The sequence below is a fragment of the Ornithodoros turicata genome, chromosome 1 (assembly GCF_037126465.1).
Source record: "Ornithodoros turicata isolate Travis chromosome 1, ASM3712646v1, whole genome shotgun sequence".
NCBI lineage: Eukaryota > Metazoa > Arthropoda > Arachnida > Ixodida > Argasidae > Ornithodoros > Ornithodoros turicata.
The window spans coordinates 220,007,935-220,027,397 of NC_088201.1; the positions used below are offsets into that span (position 1 = coordinate 220,007,935).

At 47.1% G+C, this 19,463-nt stretch overlaps 1 long non-coding RNA gene across 1 annotated transcript; it reads left to right on the top strand.

Annotated features, from left to right (window-relative positions):
- Positions 1–1,529: 1,529 nt before the first annotated feature.
- LOC135376725 (uncharacterized) lies at positions 1,530–18,731 on the top strand. The gene is made up of 4 exons (XR_010417822.1): positions 1,530–1,630; positions 1,698–1,763; positions 17,190–17,285; positions 18,621–18,731. It is a non-coding gene; the product is annotated as an uncharacterized LOC135376725 (long non-coding RNA).
- The last annotated feature ends 732 nt before the right edge of the window (positions 18,732–19,463 follow it).

The window sequence follows — 19,463 nt, forward strand, 5'->3', positions numbered from 1 at the left end:
ACGGAATAACACAAATTATCGAACATGGGACAATTGATGTTCTGAGGCTGGAACACACAGAAAGGACGAATACATAGAAAGCCACAAGTGTCCAAGGGATTAATGATGGCAGATGGAAGTCACTGAAATGGTTAGCTAGCTGTAGGACTCGAACCCACATCGTCTAGATTGCCGCAAATTATCACAAACAGTATCCATCGACGTGGGCAATGTGCTGGTAGCATCAGTGTTCTCAGATACAGTGAATTACATGCACAAATATGAAATCATTGCAGTCGATTTGAAACTGTTTTAAAACTATTTTAAAAGAGAAATTTCTCAAAAGATGTTCAAATGATGAGATCTTTACGAAGCAGTCTGGCGCCACATCAACACTTGAATGTTCCTAAAATGAAATTTGTTCATGTTGACAATGTGGAGTAAGGGAAAAGTATGATAACATAAGTTAAATGAAATACGTCATTGCTATATTATAATCTATACATATATGGCACCTGTACATACCTGAAACGTTGTGCTGAGCTCGTCATCTCGGTGAAGCAGAGTAATTGCAGACTGACGTTTACGCAATTCGCCTTCTGCTGCATCTTCGTAGTCATAGGCAGCAAATTGAGCTCAGCACAGACGACACGACTGATGTATCTAATAGCCGAGTGCTTCGAACCACAATCGTTTTCGCGCACTGTCCTGTGGAATCAAAACGCCCGTCGTCGAAGATGAACGATTTGTGGATCCCCGTGCACCGCAACGTACACCAGGTACATCTAGGTCTTTCGAATACGTGACACAGAGCGACAGCCAAATCACCGTGATTTATCCAGACCCCCCCCCCCCCCTACACCTCCTAACACCCCCAAATGTTCAGTGACACTCCCCTAACTTTTTCACCTGCGTAACCCTACAGGGGGTCCCCTTGCGACTTTTTTCTGTAAAGATGTTTTTATGCTGCAATGACGTAACTATAATAACGTCTCCCCCCCTCTTCAATCTTTTGGAACGCCCCTCCACATTTGGAATTCTGGATAAACCACTGGCGCGACTAACATGTCCACTCACGGAGTAGACAATAAGCGCGATGACACAGACGGTCTTGGCAGACGGCGCGGCGCAACGTAGCTCCTAGCGGCGAGCTTGCTGAATGCCTTATTAATGTCGAAGCTATGGAAGTGAACGTCGTTTTTATAATGGCGTTTAGCTGTAACGATAATATGCGTCGACTTTGTTCTCTACAAAATACACTATCACGTGGTACGGCTTGACAAATGCCTGGACGCTCTGAACCCGAAACCCAAGACCCTGTTTTTTGCCGTTCGTTTGCAGCAACGTCCATGTTCCGGCAATCTTCAAAATATGTATGCTTCAAAAATATGCCGAATTGAGACGTGATACTTTCTGCGTGTTATGAAAAAAAAAGTATGTTGTGCAGGATTGTGGGCAAAACCATGGGGGTTATTTTTCACTTTGCAGTCCCTCATAAGTTCGATGAGATTATCTGCTACTCTTCTAAGTATAATGCGTATATACTTGTCTTCTCTTTCGCCTTTTTTGTTTTCTTTGTACAGCACAGCAATTGAAGACCCTGAAGTCACCATGAAAACCACTTTCGTATTCCTCCTGCTTGTTTTCTCCAGTGAGTTCTCTATTTCTTCTTTCGGGCTCACGATGGCTATGTGCTCATCGTTCTTTGTTCTTTGCAGTCGTCGCGATGGAGGCCGCCGTCGCGCTTCCAGCTTCACTGAAGCATTTCGCACGTGTCTACAGAGGTAAGACAAGGGCATTGAAATATTAAGCGCCGTGTCAGGGAGACATGCAAGTTCTCATGATGACACGCGCCGACGTACAAAAGCGAGGATACGAAAAAAAAAAACAAAGAAAAGACACAAACTTCTCCGACGAGAATCAGATAGCAGAGCTGTACACGTTACTCGAAAAAAAGTAATTGATTACAATTACTATTACTACTGAGCGATAACTAATTCTTTACCGTTACAGATTACTTCATCTAAAATGTAATACGTTACTGATTAAAAATGTAACGCGTTGCTTTTCCCGTTACTTTTATATTGTGTGCCATACTAAAGCCAACAATCCTCCAGTGAATGCAACCATGCAGCTCTTGTTGTAAATTCTAATATGAGACACCAACATATATGATACGTGAAATTCACAAATACATTTGAAAACAAGATACAAAACACATACACGCATTTATTTCAGATTTATATACACATTTACACAGGGCCGGCGATAGGGGGGGGGGGGAGTAAGGCGACCGCCTTAGGCCCCGCGCACGAAGCCCTCAACCAGGGATTACTTTTTTTATAATCATATTATAAAATATCAAGTATGCACTTAATCGTGTGAAACACGCCCCGCGATGTGCCTTTGCCTCAGGCCCCGCACACCCCTAGCACCGGCCCTGCATTTACATGTATATGTACACAACACGGACGCCCGTATAGGCGTCGAAACATCCGCTTCGTTTTGTTACTATTGTTATGTTCAGCCCGCACAATTTATCAATACAGTCACCTATTTTACTGTTGCTCCAGTAGGTCACGGTTGTAAGGGATTGTCATATTACTGTGGTGTGCATGGAACATGTGTGGACTAGGGACGGCCGTCACAGTGACCTCTGCGTCACTGCTTCAGTCGAACTCGTGGTGGAACAGAGGAGCAGATTGGTTTGCTGAAAAGGGTTGCCATTGTTGACAGAAGGTTAAAAAAGTAATCGATTCCTCAGTAATTGATTACCGAAAATTGTAATCAGATTACTTGGAAAATTACTTGCTCACAAAATAATTGATTACGTTAAAAAATTACTGAAAAAAGTAATTGATTACTAGTAACGCAATTACTAGTAACGCGTTACGTACAACTCTGGCAGCTAGCAGGTAGGCTCGATTTGGCTGTTCTTTCCTTGCCTTTCCGATAACTTTTACCCGTATTCACTATGAGCGGCAGTTTCGTACATCCGGGTGCGCAGCATTTTGGGGCTTGTAGAAGCGGACATGTATTTTAAAGCAGCAAGTAAGTAAAGTACACACGTCTCTCACTCCCTATATGTTTACCGACAGATCTATCTGCCACTCGGTGGTGCCATTTTGGTTCCAGAGATTCTGGCACATTAGCCCCCTTCTTAGCGAACTGCGATATGCATTTATCTGAAGTCACTGATGAAAAGTATAAAAGTATTTCGAATACGAATTCATATTTAATCAATTCCAAAGCCAGTGTAAATGTATCTACGCTCCGTTTTAACTGTGATCGAAACACTTTTTCGAAGTGCTCTTTGCTAAACACAAGTACTGATTTAATTTATGAATTTCTCATCAGAGTAATCAGAGCAACAATTCGAGTATTGCGCACTGCTACCTACATATACAGGGTGTATTTTTTTTGGCGATACAGATTTTTCGTTAAAAAAGTACAAGGGCTATAGACATGCTGTTGTCATTTTGATCATCTCTGGGTCGGTGGACGTCCTTGGTCATATGTTGCTCAGCCGTCAAATGACTAATTACCTAAATATAGTTAATTGACTTTTTAATTATATAAGCTACGAAGTTGTCCTAATGAGAACTTCTATTCCTTTCGGTGACCTGATACCGTAGCCGTTTCAGAACAGAAATACGTTCGGTAGATCGTCCGCAAAAAAATCGTGAAGGAACATCATTTTTTCTTTATTTTGTTCACTGTGCATTTTCGGAGACGCCCAATGTGAGAGGGTGATGGAGCCTCATGCGTCGAAGATGAGCTTGAACTTGAGGAAAAAACAAAAACAAAAACACATGTATCGGATGACCCTATCGGAACTGCCCTTATCTGGGGTGCATTTTCTGTGTTCTTTTAATCTTTTTCCGCAACCCAAGAGGCGACAGTGTGCTCTTTCACCCTCTCCACATTGGGGGTGAAGGAAAGACGGGTCTCTGAAGGTGCGCAATAAACAAAACAAAGAAAAAAAAAGTGTTCCTTCATGAAGTTTTTGCGGACGATCTACCGAACGGATTTTTGTTCTGAAAACGGCTAGGGTATCAGGTCACCGAAAGAAATAGATGTCCTGCAGCCATAGAAGCCATTTTAATCTGTAATTTGTAATTTCAAATACGTCTAGTGTCATTTACCTGTTTCTTTAATGGCTTTTTTCCCTCATAATAATTCACTGGCTTGCACTGTTGCATTGATGAGTGCTCAGTCACCCTCCCAGGTGTATATCGCTCGCTGAGCGACCGCTGGTTTGCCAATTCCGAACGATGCGCAGCTACCCAGAGTTGACGAGCCGCAAACACGGCGAAACACGTGTCCTCTGATGCTGTCGCATCGCTCCATGAGTATTTGTTTCTCTTCGTGCAGCCATAGAAGCCATTTTAATGTGTAATTTATAATTTCACATACGTCTAGTGTCATTTACCTGTTTCTAAAAAGCTTTTTTCCCCTTTCATTATGTATATATATATATATATATATATATATATATATATATATATATATATGTTTACAATTTGATCGTGCACTCCCAGCTGAGTACAGCTGTTTCGTCCTGCTTGGGACTCGTCAGCACGGCGTAGGGAAGTGACACGATCTTGGATCTGCGCTAACAGTGCGTCTCGGCGAGACATCAATGTTGAGATAACTGGTGTTCTGAGGCTGGAACAATATAGAAGGGACAATCACATACAAGGCCTCAAGTTGCCTAAGAAATTAACGGTGAAAGATGAAAGTCACTGAAAAGGTTAGCCAGCCTTTTCAGTGACTTTCATCTTTCACCGTTAATTTCTTAGGCAACTTGAGGCCTTGTATGTGATTGTCCCTTCTATATTGTTCCAGCCTCAGAACATCAGTTATCTCATGTTCAACAATTGCTGCTTGCGTCGCTCCCTGTCGTATGAATGTGTGTATGAGTGTGCAAAAATGTAAGAGGGAAAGGAGGATGAGTGAGAGAGGGTGACTGGTTTGTCCCTTCACATGACGCACCCTGGAAGTCGCTGAGAAGGCGTGTTAGCTTAGCTCAATTGGTAGAGCCCTGGACCGGTAATCCAGAAGATGTGGGTTCGAGTCCTACAGCTGGCTAACCTTTTCAGTGACTTTCATCTTTCACCATCATATATATATATATATAAAGAGGGGGGAAAAGCCATTAAAAAAAATAGGTAAATGATGCTAGACGTGTTTGAAATTCAAACTTACAGTTAAGATGGCTTCTATGGCTGCACGTAGAGGAACAGATACTCATTGAACGATGCGACAGCACCAGAGGACACGTGTTTCGCCGTGTTTGCGGCTCGTCGGCCCTGGGTAGCTGCGCATCGTTCGGGATTGGCAAACCAGGGGTCACTCAGCGAGCGATATACACCTGGGAGGGTGACCGAGCACTCCTCAATGCCACAGTGCAAGCCAGTGAATTATAAAGAGGGGGGAAAAGCCATTAAAAAAAATAGGTAAATGATGCTAGACGTGTTTGAAATTCAAACTTACAGTTAAGATGGCTTCTATGGCTGCACGTAGAGGAACAGATACTCATTGAACGATGCGACAGCACCAGAGGACACGTGTTTCGCCGTGTTTGCGGCTCGTCGGCCCTGGGTAGCTGCGCATCGTTCGGGATTGGCAAACCAGGGGTCACTCAGCGAGCGATATACACCTGGGAGGGTGACCGAGCACTCCTCAATGCCACAGTGCAAGCCAGTGAATTATAAAGAGGGGGGAAAAGCCATTAAAAAAAATAGGTAAATGATGCTAGACGTGTTTGAAATTCAAACTTACAGTTAAGATGGCTTCTATGGCTGCACGTAGAGGAACAGATACTCATTGAACGATGCGACAGCACCAGAGGACACGTGTTTCGCCGTGTTTGCGGCTCGTCGGCCCTGGGTAGCTGCGCATCGTTCGGGATTGGCAAACCAGGGGTCACTCAGCGAGCGATATACACCTGGGAGGGTGACCGAGCACTCCTCAATGCCACAGTGCAAGCCAGTGAATTATAAAGAGGGGGGAAAAGCCATTAAAAAAATAGGTAAATGATGCTAGACGTGTTTGAAATTCAAACTTACAGTTAAGATGGCTTCTATGGCTGCACGTAGATGAACAGATACTCATTGAACGATGCGACAGCACCAGAGGACACGTGTTTCGCCGTGTTTGCGGCTCGTCGGCCCTGGGTAGCTGCGCATCGTTCGGGATTGGCAAACCAGGGGTCACTCAGCGAGCGATATACACCTGGGAGGGTGACCGAGCACTCCTCAATGCCACAGTGCAAGCCAGTGAATTATAAAGAGGGGGGAAAAGCCATTAAAAAAAATAGGTAAATGATGCTAGACGTGTTTGAAATTCAAACTTACAGTTAAGATGGCTTCTATGGCTGCACGTAGAGGAACAGATACTCATTGAACGATGCGACAGCACCAGAGGACACGTGTTTCGCCGTGTTTGCGGCTCGTCGGCCCTGGGTAGCTGCGCATCGTTCGGGATTGGCAAACCAGGGGTCACTCAGCGAGCGATATACACCTGGGAGGGTGACCGAGCACTCCTCAATGCCACAGTGCAAGCCAGTGAATTATAAAGAGGGGGGAAAAGCCATTAAAAAAAAATAGGTAAATGATGCTATACGTGTTTGAAATTCAAACTTACAGTTAAGATGGCTTCTATGGCTGCACGTAGAGGAACAGATACTCATTGAACGATGCGACAGCACCAGAGGACACGTGTTTCGCCGTGTTTGCGGCTCGTCGGCCCTGGGTAGCTGCGCATCGTTCGGGATTGGCAAACCAGGGGTCACTCAGCGAGCGATATACACCTGGGAGCGTGACCGAGCACTCCTCAATGCTACAGTGCAAGCCAGTGAATTATAAAGAGGGGGGAAAAGCCATTAAAAAAAATAGGTAAATGATGCTAGACGTGTTTGAAATTCAAACTTACAGTTAAGATGGCTTCTATGGCTGCACGTAGAGGAACAGATACTCATTGAACGATGCGACAGCACCAGAGGACACGTGTTTTGCCGTGTTTGCGGCTCGTCGGCCCTGGGTAGCTGCGCATCGTTCGGGATTGGCAAACCAGGGGTCACTCAGCGAGCGATATACACCTGGGAGGGTGACCGAGCACTCCTCAATGCCACAGTGCAAGCCAGTGAATTATAAAGAGGGGGGAAAAGCCATTAAAAAAATAGGTAAATGATGCTAGACGTGTTTGAAATTCAAACTTACAGTTAAGATGGCTTCTATGGCTGCACGTAGAGGAACAGATACTCATTGAACGATGCGACAGCACCAGAGGACACGTGTTTCGCCGTGTTTGCGGCTCGTCGGCCCTGGGTAGCTGCGCATCGTTCGGGATTGGCAAACCAGGGGTCACTCAGCGAGCGATATACACCTGGGAGGGTGACCGAGCACTCCTCAATGCCACAGTGCAAGCCAGTGAATTATAAAGAGGGGGGAAAAGCCATTAAAAAAAATAGGTAAATGATGCTAGACGTGTTTGAAATTCAAACTTACAGTTAAGATGGCTTCTATGGCTGCACGTAGAGGAACAGATACTCATTGAACGATGCGACAGCACCAGAGGACACGTGTTTCGCCGTGTTTGCGGCTCGTCGGCCCTGGGTAGCTGCGCATCGTTCGGGATTGGCAAACCAGGTGTCACTCAGCGAGCGATATACACCTGGGAGGGTGACCGAGCACTCCTCAATGCCACAGTGCAAGCCAGTGAATTATAAAGAGGGGGGAAAAGCCATTAAAAAAAATAGGTAAATGATGCTAGACGTGTTTGAAATTCAAACTTACAGTTAAGATGGCTTCTATGGCTGCACGTAGAGGAACAGATACTCATTGAACGATGCGACAGCACCAGAGGACACGTGTTTCGCCGTGTTTGCGGCTCGTCGGCCCTGGGTAGCTGCGCATCGTTCGGGATTGGCAAACCAGGGGTCACTCAGCGAGCGATATACACCTGGGAGGGTGACCGAGCACTCCTCAATGCCACAGTGCAAGCCAGTGAATTATAAAGAGGGGGGAAAAGCCATTAAAAAAAATAGGTAAATGATGCTAGACGTGTTTGAAATTCAAACTTACAGTTAAGATGGCTTCTATGGCTGCACGTAGAGGAACAGATACTCATTGAACGATGCGACAGCACCAGAGGACACGTGTTTCGCCGTGTTTGCGGCTCGTCGGCCCTGGGTAGCTGCGCATCGTTCGGGATTGGCAAACCAGGGGTCACTCAGCGAGCGATATACACCTGGGAGGGTGACCGAGCACTCCTCAATGCCACAGTGCAAGCCAGTGAATTATAAAGAGGGGGGAAAAGCCATTAAAAAAAAATAGGTAAATGATGCTAGACGTGTTTGAAATTCAAACTTACAGTTAAGATGGCTTCTATGGCTGCACGTAGAGGAACAGATACTCATTGAACGATGCGACAGCACCAGAGGACACGTGTTTCGCCGTGTTTGCGGCTCGTCGGCCCTGGGTAGCTGCGCATCGTTCGGGATTGGCAAACCAGGGGTCACTCAGCGAGCGATATACACCTGGGAGGGTGACCGAGCACTCCTCAATGCCACAGTGCAAGCCAGTGAATTATAAAGAGGGGGGAAAAGCCATTAAAAAAAAATAGGTAAATGATGCTAGACGTGTTTGAAATTCAAACTTACAGTTAAGATGGCTTCTATGGCTGCACGTAGAGGAACAGATACTCATTGAACGATGCGACAGCACCAGAGGACACGTGTTTCGCCGTGTTTGCGGCTCGTCGGCCCTGGGTAGCTGCGCATCGTTCGGGATTGGCAAACAGGGGTCACTCAGCGAGCGATATACACCTGGGAGGGTGACCGAGCACTCCTCAATGCCACAGTGCAAGCCAGTGAATTATAAAGAGGGGGGAAAAGCCATTAAAAAAAAATAGGTAAATGATGCTAGACGTGTTTGAAATTCAAACTTACAGTTAAGATGGCTTCTATGGCTGCACGTAGAGGAACAGATACTCATTGAACGATGCGACAGCACCAGAGGACACGTGTTTCGCCGTGTTTGCGGCTCGTCGGCCCTGGGTAGCTGCGCATCGTTCGGGATTGGCAAACCAGGGGTCACTCAGCGAGCGATATACACCTGGGAGGGTGACCGAGCACTCCTCAATGCCACAGTGCAAGCCAGTGAATTATAAAGAGGGGGGAAAAGCCATTAAAAAAAAATAGGTAAATGATGCTAGACGTGTTTGAAATTCAAACTTACAGTTAAGATGGCTTCTATGGCTGCACGTAGAGGAACAGATACTCATTGAACGATGCGACAGCACCAGAGGACACGTGTTTCGCCGTGTTTGCGGCTCGTCGGCCCTGGGTAGCTGCGCATCGTTCGGGATTGGCAAACCAGGGGTCACTCAGCGAGCGATATACACCTGGGAGGGTGACCGAGCACTCCTCAATGCCACAGTGCAAGCCAGTGAATTATAAAGAGGGGGGAAAAGCCATTAAAAAAAAATAGGTAAATGATGCTAGACGTGTTTGAAATTCAAACTTACAGTTAAGATGGCTTCTATGGCTGCACGTAGAGGAACAGATACTCATTGAACGATGCGACAGCACCAGAGGACACGTGTTTCGCCGTGTTTGCGGCTCGTCGGCCCTGGGTAGCTGCGCATCGTTCGGGATTGGCAAACCAGGGGTCACTCAGCGAGCGATATACACCTGGGAGGGTGACCGAGCACTCCTCAATGCCACAGTGCAAGCCAGTGAATTATAAAGAGGGGGGAAAAGCCATTAAAAAAAAATAGGTAAATGATGCTAGACGTGTTTGAAATTCAAACTTACAGTTAAGATGGCTTCTATGGCTGCACGTAGAGGAACAGATACTCATTGAACGATGCGACAGCACCAGAGGACACGTGTTTCGCCGTGTTTGCGGCTCGTCGGCCCTGGGTAGCTGCGCATCGTTCGGGATTGGCAAACCAGGGGTCACTCAGCGAGCGATATACACCTGGGAGGGTGACCGAGCACTCCTCAATGCCACAGTGCAAGCCAGTGAATTATAAAGAGGGGGGAAAAGCCATTAAAAAAAATAGGTAAATGATGCTAGACGTGTTTGAAATTCAAACTTACAGTTAAGATGGCTTCTATGGCTGCACGTAGAGGAACAGATACTCATTGAACGATGCGACAGCACCAGAGGACACGTGTTTCGCCGTGTTTGCGGCTCGTCGGCCCTGGGTAGCTGCGCATCGTTCGGGATTGGCAAACCAGGGGTCACTCAGCGAGCGATATACACCTGGGAGGGTGACCGAGCACTCCTCAATGCCACAGTGCAAGCCAGTGAATTATAAAGAGGGGGGAAAAGCCATTAAAAAAAATAGGTAAATGATGCTAGACGTGTTTGAAATTCAAACTTACAGTTAAGATGGCTTCTATGGCTGCACGTAGAGGAACAGATACTCATTGAACGATGCGACAGCACCAGAGGACACGTGTTTCGCCGTGTTTGCGGCTCGTCGGCCCTGGGTAGCTGCGCATCGTTCGGGATTGGCAAACCAGGGGTCACTCAGCGAGCGATATACACCTGGGAGGGTGACCGAGCACTCCTCAATGCCACAGTGCAAGCCAGTGAATTATAAAGAGGGGGGAAAAGCCATTAAAAAAAATAGGTAAATGATGCTAGACGTGTTTGAAATTCAAACTTACAGTTAAGATGGCTTCTATGGCTGCACGTAGAGGAACAGATACTCATTGAACGATGCGACAGCACCAGAGGACACGTGTTTCGCCGTGTTTGCGGCTCGTCGGCCCTGGGTAGCTGCGCATCGTTCGGGATTGGCAAACCAGGGGTCACTCAGCGAGCGATATACACCTGGGAGGGTGACCGAGCACTCCTCAATGCCACAGTGCAAGCCAGTGAATTATAAAGAGGGGGGAAAAGCCATTAAAAAAAATAGGTAAATGATGCTAGACGTGTTTGAAATTCAAACTTACAGTTAAGATGGCTTCTATGGCTGCACGTAGAGGAACAGATACTCATTGAACGATGCGACAGCACCAGAGGACACGTGTTTCGCCGTGTTTGCGGCTCGTCGGCCCTGGGTAGCTGCGCATCGTTCGGGATTGGCAAACCAGGGGTCACTCAGCGAGCGATATACACCTGGGAGGGTGACCGAGCACTCCTCAATGCCACAGTGCAAGCCAGTGAATTATAAAGAGGGGGGAAAAGCCATTAAAAAAAAATAGGTAAATGATGCTAGACGTGTTTGAAATTCAAACTTACAGTTAAGATGGCTTCTATGGCTGCACGTAGAGGAACAGATACTCATTGAACGATGCGACAGCACCAGAGGACACGTGTTTCGCCGTGTTTGCGGCTCGTCGGCCCTGGGTAGCTGCGCATCGTTCGGGATTGGCAAACCAGGGGTCACTCAGCGAGCGATATACACCTGGGAGGGTGACCGAGCACTCCTCAATGCCACAGTGCAAGCCAGTGAATTATAAAGAGGGGGGAAAAGCCATTAAAAAAAATAGGTAAATGATGCTAGACGTGTTTGAAATTCAAACTTACAGTTAAGATGGCTTCTATGGCTGCACGTAGAGGAACAGATACTCATTGAACGATGCGACAGCACCAGAGGACACGTGTTTCGCCGTGTTTGCGGCTCGTCGGCCCTGGGTAGCTGCGCATCGTTCGGGATTGGCAAACCAGGGGTCACTCAGCGAGCGATATACACCTGGGAGGGTGACCGAGCACTCCTCAATGCCACAGTGCAAGCCAGTGAATTATAAAGAGGGGGGAAAAGCCATTAAAAAAATAGGTAAATGATGCTAGACGTGTTTGAAATTCAAACTTACAGTTAAGATGGCTTCTATGGCTGCACGTAGAGGAACAGATACTCATTGAACGATGCGACAGCACCAGAGGACACGTGTTTCGCCGTGTTTGCGGCTCGTCGGCCCTGGGTAGCTGCGCATCGTTCGGGATTGGCAAACCAGGGGTCACTCAGCGAGCGATATACACCTGGGAGGGTGACCGAGCACTCCTCAATGCCACAGTGCAAGCCAGTGAATTATAAAGAGGGGGGAAAAGCCATTAAAAAAATAGGTAAATGATGCTAGACGTGTTTGAAATTCAAACTTACAGTTAAGATGGCTTCTATGGCTGCACGTAGAGGAACAGATACTCATTGAACGATGCGACAGCACCAGAGGACACGTGTTTCGCCGTGTTTGCGGCTCGTCGGCCCTGGGTAGCTGCGCATCGTTCGGGATTGGCAAACCAGGGGTCACTCAGCGAGCGATATACACCTGGGAGGGTGACCGAGCACTCCTCAATGCCACAGTGCAAGCCAGTGAATTATAAAGAGGGGGGAAAAGCCATTAAAAAAATAGGTAAATGATGCTAGACGTGTTTGAAATTCAAACTTACAGTTAAGATGGCTTCTATGGCTGCACGTAGAGGAACAGATACTCATTGAACGATGCGACAGCACCAGAGGACACGTGTTTCGCCGTGTTTGCGGCTCGTCGGCCCTGGGTAGCTGCGCATCGTTCGGGATTGGCAAACCAGGGGTCACTCAGCGAGCGATATACACCTGGGAGGGTGACCGAGCACTCCTCAATGCCACAGTGCAAGCCAGTGAATTATAAAGAGGGGGGAAAAGCCATTAAAAAAAATAGGTAAATGATGCTAGACGTGTTTGAAATTCAAACTTACAGTTAAGATGGCTTCTATGGCTGCACGTAGAGGAACAGATACTCATTGAACGATGCGACAGCACCAGAGGACACGTGTTTCGCCGTGTTTGCGGCTCGTCGGCCCTGGGTAGCTGCGCATCGTTCGGGATTGGCAAACCAGGGGTCACTCAGCGAGCGATATACACCTGGGAGGGTGACCGAGCACTCCTCAATGCCACAGTGCAAGCCAGTGAATTATAAAGAGGGGGGAAAAGCCATTAAAAAAAAATAGGTAAATGATGCTAGACGTGTTTGAAATTCAAACTTACAGTTAAGATGGCTTCTATGGCTGCACGTAGAGGAACAGATACTCATTGAACGATGCGACAGCACCAGAGGACACGTGTTTCGCCGTGTTTGCGGCTCGTCGGCCCTGGGTAGCTGCGCATCGTTCGGGATTGGCAAACCAGGGGTCACTCAGCGAGCGATATACACCTGGGAGGGTGACCGAGCACTCCTCAATGCCACAGTGCAAGCCAGTGAATTATAAAGAGGGGGGAAAAGCCATTAAAAAAAATAGGTAAATGATGCTAGACGTGTTTGAAATTCAAACTTACAGTTAAGATGGCTTCTATGGCTGCACGTAGAGGAACAGATACTCATTGAACGATGCGACAGCACCAGAGGACACGTGTTTTGCCGTGTTTGCGGCTCGTCGGCCCTGGGTAGCTGCGCATCGTTCGGGATTGGCAAACCAGGGGTCACTCAGCGAGCGATATACACCTGGGAGGGTGACCGAGCACTCCTCAATGCCACAGTGCAAGCCAGTGAATTATAAAGAGGGGGGAAAAGCCATTAAAAAAATAGGTAAATGATGCTAGACGTGTTTGAAATTCAAACTTACAGTTAAGATGGCTTCTATGGCTGCACGTAGAGGAACAGATACTCATTGAACGATGCGACAGCACCAGAGGACACGTGTTTCGCCGTGTTTGCGGCTCGTCGGCCCTGGGTAGCTGCGCATCGTTCGGGATTGGCAAACCAGGGGTCACTCAGCGAGCGATATACACCTGGGAGGGTGACCGAGCACTCCTCAATGCCACAGTGCAAGCCAGTGAATTATAAAGAGGGGGGAAAAGCCATTAAAAAAATAGGTAAATGATGCTAGACGTGTTTGAAATTCAAACTTACAGTTAAGATGGCTTCTATGGCTGCACGTAGAGGAACAGATACTCATTGAACGATGCGACAGCACCAGAGGACACGTGTTTCGCCGTGTTTGCGGCTCGTCGGCCCTGGGTAGCTGCGCATCGTTCGGGATTGGCAAACCAGGGGTCACTCAGCGAGCGATATACACCTGGGAGGGTGACCGAGCACTCCTCAATGCCACAGTGCAAGCCAGTGAATTATAAAGAGGGGGGAAAAGCCATTAAAAAAATAGGTAAATGATGCTAGACGTGTTTGAAATTCAAACTTACAGTTAAGATGGCTTCTATGGCTGCACGTAGAGGAACAGATACTCATTGAACGATGCGACAGCACCAGAGGACACGTGTTTCGCCGTGTTTGCGGCTCGTCGGCCCTGGGTAGCTGCGCATCGTTCGGGATTGGCAAACCAGGGGTCACTCAGCGAGCGATATACACCTGGGAGGGTGACCGAGCACTCCTCAATGCCACAGTGCAAGCCAGTGAATTATAAAGAGGGGGGAAAAGCCATTAAAAAAAAATAGGTAAATGATGCTAGACGTGTTTGAAATTCAAACTTACAGTTAAGATGGCTTCTATGGCTGCACGTAGAGGAACAGATACTCATTGAACGATGCGACAGCACCAGAGGACACGTGTTTCGCCGTGTTTGCGGCTCGTCGGCCCTGGGTAGCTGCGCATCGTTCGGGATTGGCAAACCAGGGGTCACTCAGCGAGCGATATACACCTGGGAGGGTGACCGAGCACTCCTCAATGCCACAGTGCAAGCCAGTGAATTATAAAGAGGGGGGAAAAGCCATTAAAAAAAATAGGTAAATGATGATAGACGTGTTTGAAATTCAAACTTACAGTTAAGATGGCTTCTATGGCTGCACGTAGAGGAACAGATACTCATTGAACGATGCGACAGCACCAGAGGACACGTGTTTCGCCGTGTTTGCGGCTCGTCGGCCCTGGGTAGCTGCGCATCGTTCGGGATTGGCAAACCAGGGGTCACTCAGCGAGCGATATACACCTGGGAGGGTGACCGAGCACTCCTCAATGCCACAGTGCAAGCCAGTGAATTATAAAGAGGGGGGAAAAGCCATTAAAAAAATAGGTAAATGATGCTAGACGTGTTTGAAATTCAAACTTACAGTTAAGATGGCTTCTATGGCTGCACGTAGAGGAACAGATACTCATTGAACGATGCGACAGCACCAGAGGACACGTGTTTCGCCGTGTTTGCGGCTCGTCGGCCCTGGGTAGCTGCGCATCGTTCGGGATTGGCAAACCAGGGGTCACTCAGCGAGCGATATACACCTGGGAGGGTGACCGAGCACTCCTCAATGCCACAGTGCAAGCCAGTGAATTATAAAGAGGGGGGAAAAGCCATTAAAAAAATAGGTAAATGATGCTAGACGTGTTTGAAATTCAAACTTACAGTTAAGATGGCTTCTATGGCTGCACGTAGAGGAACAGATACTCATTGAACGATGCGACAGCACCAGAGGACACGTGTTTCGCCGTGTTTGCGGCTCGTCGGCCCTGGGTAGCTGCGCATCGTTCGGGATTGGCAAACCAGGGGTCACTCAGCGAGCGATATAAACCTGGGAGGATTCCTCTACGTGCAGCCATAGAAGCCATCTTAACTGTAAGTTTGAATTTCAAACACGTCTAGCATCATTTACCTATTTTTTTTTAATGGCTTTTCCCCCCTCTTTATAATTCACTGGCTTGCACTGTGGCATTGAGGAGTGCTCGGTCACCCTCCCAGGTGTATATCGCTCGCTGAGTGACCCCTGGTTTGCCAATCCCGAACGATGCGCAGCTACCCAGGGCCGACGAGCCGCAAACACGGCGAAACACGTGTCCTCTGGTGCTGTCGCATCGTTCAATGAGTATCTATATATATATATATATATATACGTGTCCTCTGGTGCTGCCGCATCGTTCCATGAGTATCTGTTTCTCTGCGTGCAGCCATAGAAGCCATATTAACCTGTAAGTTTGAATTTCAAACACGTCTAGTATCATTTATTTGTTTCTTTAATGGCTTTTTTTTCCTGCATTACAATTCACTGGCTTGCACTGTGGCATTGAGGAGTGCTCAGTCACCCTCCCAGGTGTATATCGCTCGCTGAGTGACCCCTGGTTTGCCAATTCGGAACGATGCGCAGCTACCCAGGGCCGATGAGCCGCAAACACGGCGAAACACGTGTCCTCTGGTGCTGCCGCATCGTTCCATGAGTATCTGTTTCTCTGCGTGCAGCCATAGAAGCCATATTAACCTGTAAGTTTGAATTTCAAACACGTCTAGTATCATTTATTTGTTTCTTTAATGGCTTTTTTTTCCTGCATTACAATTCACTGGCTTGCACTGTGGCATTGAGGAGTGCTCAGTCACCCTCCCAGGTGTATATCGCTCGCTGAGTGACCCCTGGTTTGCCAATTCGGAACGATGCGCAGCTACCCAGGGCCGATGAGCCGCAAACACGGCGAAACACGTGTCCTCTGGTGCTGCCGCATCGTTCCATGAGTATCTGTTTCTCTGCGTGCAGCCATAGAAGCCATATTAACCTGTAAGTTTGAATTTCAAACACGTCTAGTATCATTTATTTGTTTCTTTAATGGCTTTTTTTTTCCTGCATTATATATATATATATATATATATTAAATATGTTCGCATTTAGCTGGGACACCCTGTATATATGTGTGTGTGTGTGTCAATATAGGCATATTGTATTGTGTACTGGAAAATATTGTTCCTTTTCATGTACGGGTTTGCCTTGCTTTTTCTCCTACACTTTCTATCGCATAATTGTTCGATGCGTTGATGCAGGGGTCGCCGCCAGTATTAAAGCAAGTGGTGCTAACTGCGTCAGAGACTGCCACACTGGCATAGCCGCGCTATCCCATTGCTAGTGTGCCAAAATAGGGGGTAAAAATGCAATTGCCATTTGGCTCTTGAAGCGTTTGAATCATCTCATCTTTTCTTTCCTCGTGAAACTATTTTTTCGCACTGTTAGAGTAACAGCGTGGAGCCCCACTCGTGTGTGTACCACTACCACGTTGGAAACTGAGTCTCAAACTTGTATTCGCCAACGCTACTTTTGAAGGTTCATGCTACATGCCTTCCGGTGCTTCTTTCGTGTTTGCGTTACTTTTTTTTACCCTTTTCCTAGTGCGCATCTTGCTGGGGAGGAGCTACAGCAGAATGGCGCTCCATGAAGCCGTCTTGCTCTTATGTAGTCCCCCTCGTATATATAGCAATGATATTATATTTGTATGAGTCGATGTAATGTTATAACGTTTATCTTTGTACTTCAAAAAATGATGAGTTTTATGATTTTTGTCGTGGCGAAAGGTGCAGGCTCACGTCAGCTGTCAAAGAGATGGCGTCAGGCATGCCTCAACCTCGAGACTGGAGAGTTAAAGTACTGTGAAATGCCAACTGAAAGTGGTGAGTGAATAAGCGAGGCGAAGCATCTGTGACTATTAGTAGTTGCATCATTCTACCAAAGTATGCTTTTCTAGATAGAAAATTGTCGGTTACCTACGCTCGCGCGTTCCACTCATTTCCGCATTAAGCTCTTGAATTTCACGTGTATGTCCGTGGTACCAAGGAAATTATTCGTAGACGCTCAAACTCCGTGAACATATGTGCTTTATAACATATTCGAGACACCACAGTCAGCATTGCAATTTATGTAAGTGAAGTTAAGTTATTCAAGAAAAAGCGTTCAAAATGCGTGGCGTGTAGGGGTGGATTACACCCAATACACGGATGTACAGGGTCAACTATTGCCATCATGTACAGGGTCGGCCACACATCAAAATATCGCGGGAGCGCATGACCTGCAAGTACGCCAGCGCCGCATAACGGATGCTGCTGGGTTTGAGACCTCGCGCCTAGCGAGCGTTGGCCACCTCTCGGTTTTTGAACGTCATTGCCCTCGTGGCGCCAGCGGGCGGGGAGACCCGCCCGTTGCTATTCAACCTCTGCTGGCGATGTTTTGATCAGTGCGTGGCGCGACGTAATCCTTGTCCTAGAGGAATCGAGAAGAAATGTGAAACAGGCGCATGTCGTGGCATACTTTGTGTCGTTAGTATGGTGTGTCGGTGCATACGGTGTTAAAACGGTGTTGTTAAACCTTCCGATTTTGTCATGTAATAACTGTTTATTGCTATGTATAGTTATATGTGTATTTTCTTGTTACGACGCATGCGAAGGATCCGCCGTATGTCATCACGTGAGCCTGTTTCACTTTCCTTCTCGATCCTGATAAGTCGTTGATATCGTAAAATATTACGCCGCGCCAGAGACTGATCAAAACATCGCCAGCACAGATTGAATAGCAACAGCAGGTGGATCTCTCCGCCCGCCGGCGCCGCGAGAGCAATGACGAACCGAACCGAGAGGTAGCGAACGTTCGCTGGTCGCGAGGTCTCAAACCCAGGAGCATCCGTTACGCGGCGCTGGCGTACTTGCAGGTCATGCGCTCGTGCAATACTCTTATGTGTGACCGACCCTGTACTAGGTGAAGCACGGCTTGCGTTATGTCCCTAGTTCTTGCGAATGAAAAGCCGATATTCTTCTTTGAGATACTTTCTGAATTCTAGGGGGCTACTAGATTATCCCATTAACATCATGACAACAATACGATTCAGTTCACCGTATAAAACTCCCCAGACTTTATCATCAAATTAAGTTATTGTTATTGCGTTAATGAAAGCTGGATCGCAACTTAATCGTCGGTCGTACGGAAAGACTATAGTCGTAAATGCTTGCTTCCAGGGTAACGCAGATGAGGAAGCTACTGCGAGAAAACCTGACTGTCATGGATATTGGAGACACTTCTTGAATACGAGTTGGATGCTCTGAAAAATAAAAGTTACAAGTATGTAAGCCACGGTAATTTGGAGAAGTTCTTATGGCTTAATGACGGGCCATGTACCATCGATCGATAAATTGCCATTGACAAGGGTGTTCGTCTGCCACAATGCCACAGTGCAAGCCAGTGAATTATAATGCAGGGGGAAAAGCCATTAAAGAAACAAATAAATGATGCATTGAGGAGTGCTCAGTCACCCTCCCAGGTGTATATCGCTCGCTGAGTGACCCCTGGTTTGCCAATTCGGAACGATGCGCAGCTACCCAGGGCCGACGAGCCGCAAACACGGCGAAACACGTGTCCTCTGGTGCTGCCGCATCGTTCCATGAGTATCTGTTTTTCTGCGTGCTGCCATAGAAGCCATGTTAATCTGTAAGTTTGAATTACAAACACGTCTAGCATCATTTATTTGTTTCTTTAATGGCTTTTCCCCCTGCATTATAATTCACTGGCTTGCACTGTGGCATTGAGGAGTGCTCAGTCACCCTCACAGGTGTATATCGCTCGCTGAGTGACCCCTGGTTTGCCAATTCGGAACGATGCGCAGCTACCCAGGGCCGACGAGCCGCAAACACGGCGAAACACGTGTCCTCTGGTGCTGCCGCATCGTTCCATGAGTATCCTGTTTTTCTGCGTGCAGCCATAGAAGCCATGTTAATCTGTAAGTTTGAATTACGAACACGTCTAGCATCATTTATTTGTTTCTTTAATAGCTTTCCCCCCTGCATTATATATATATATATATA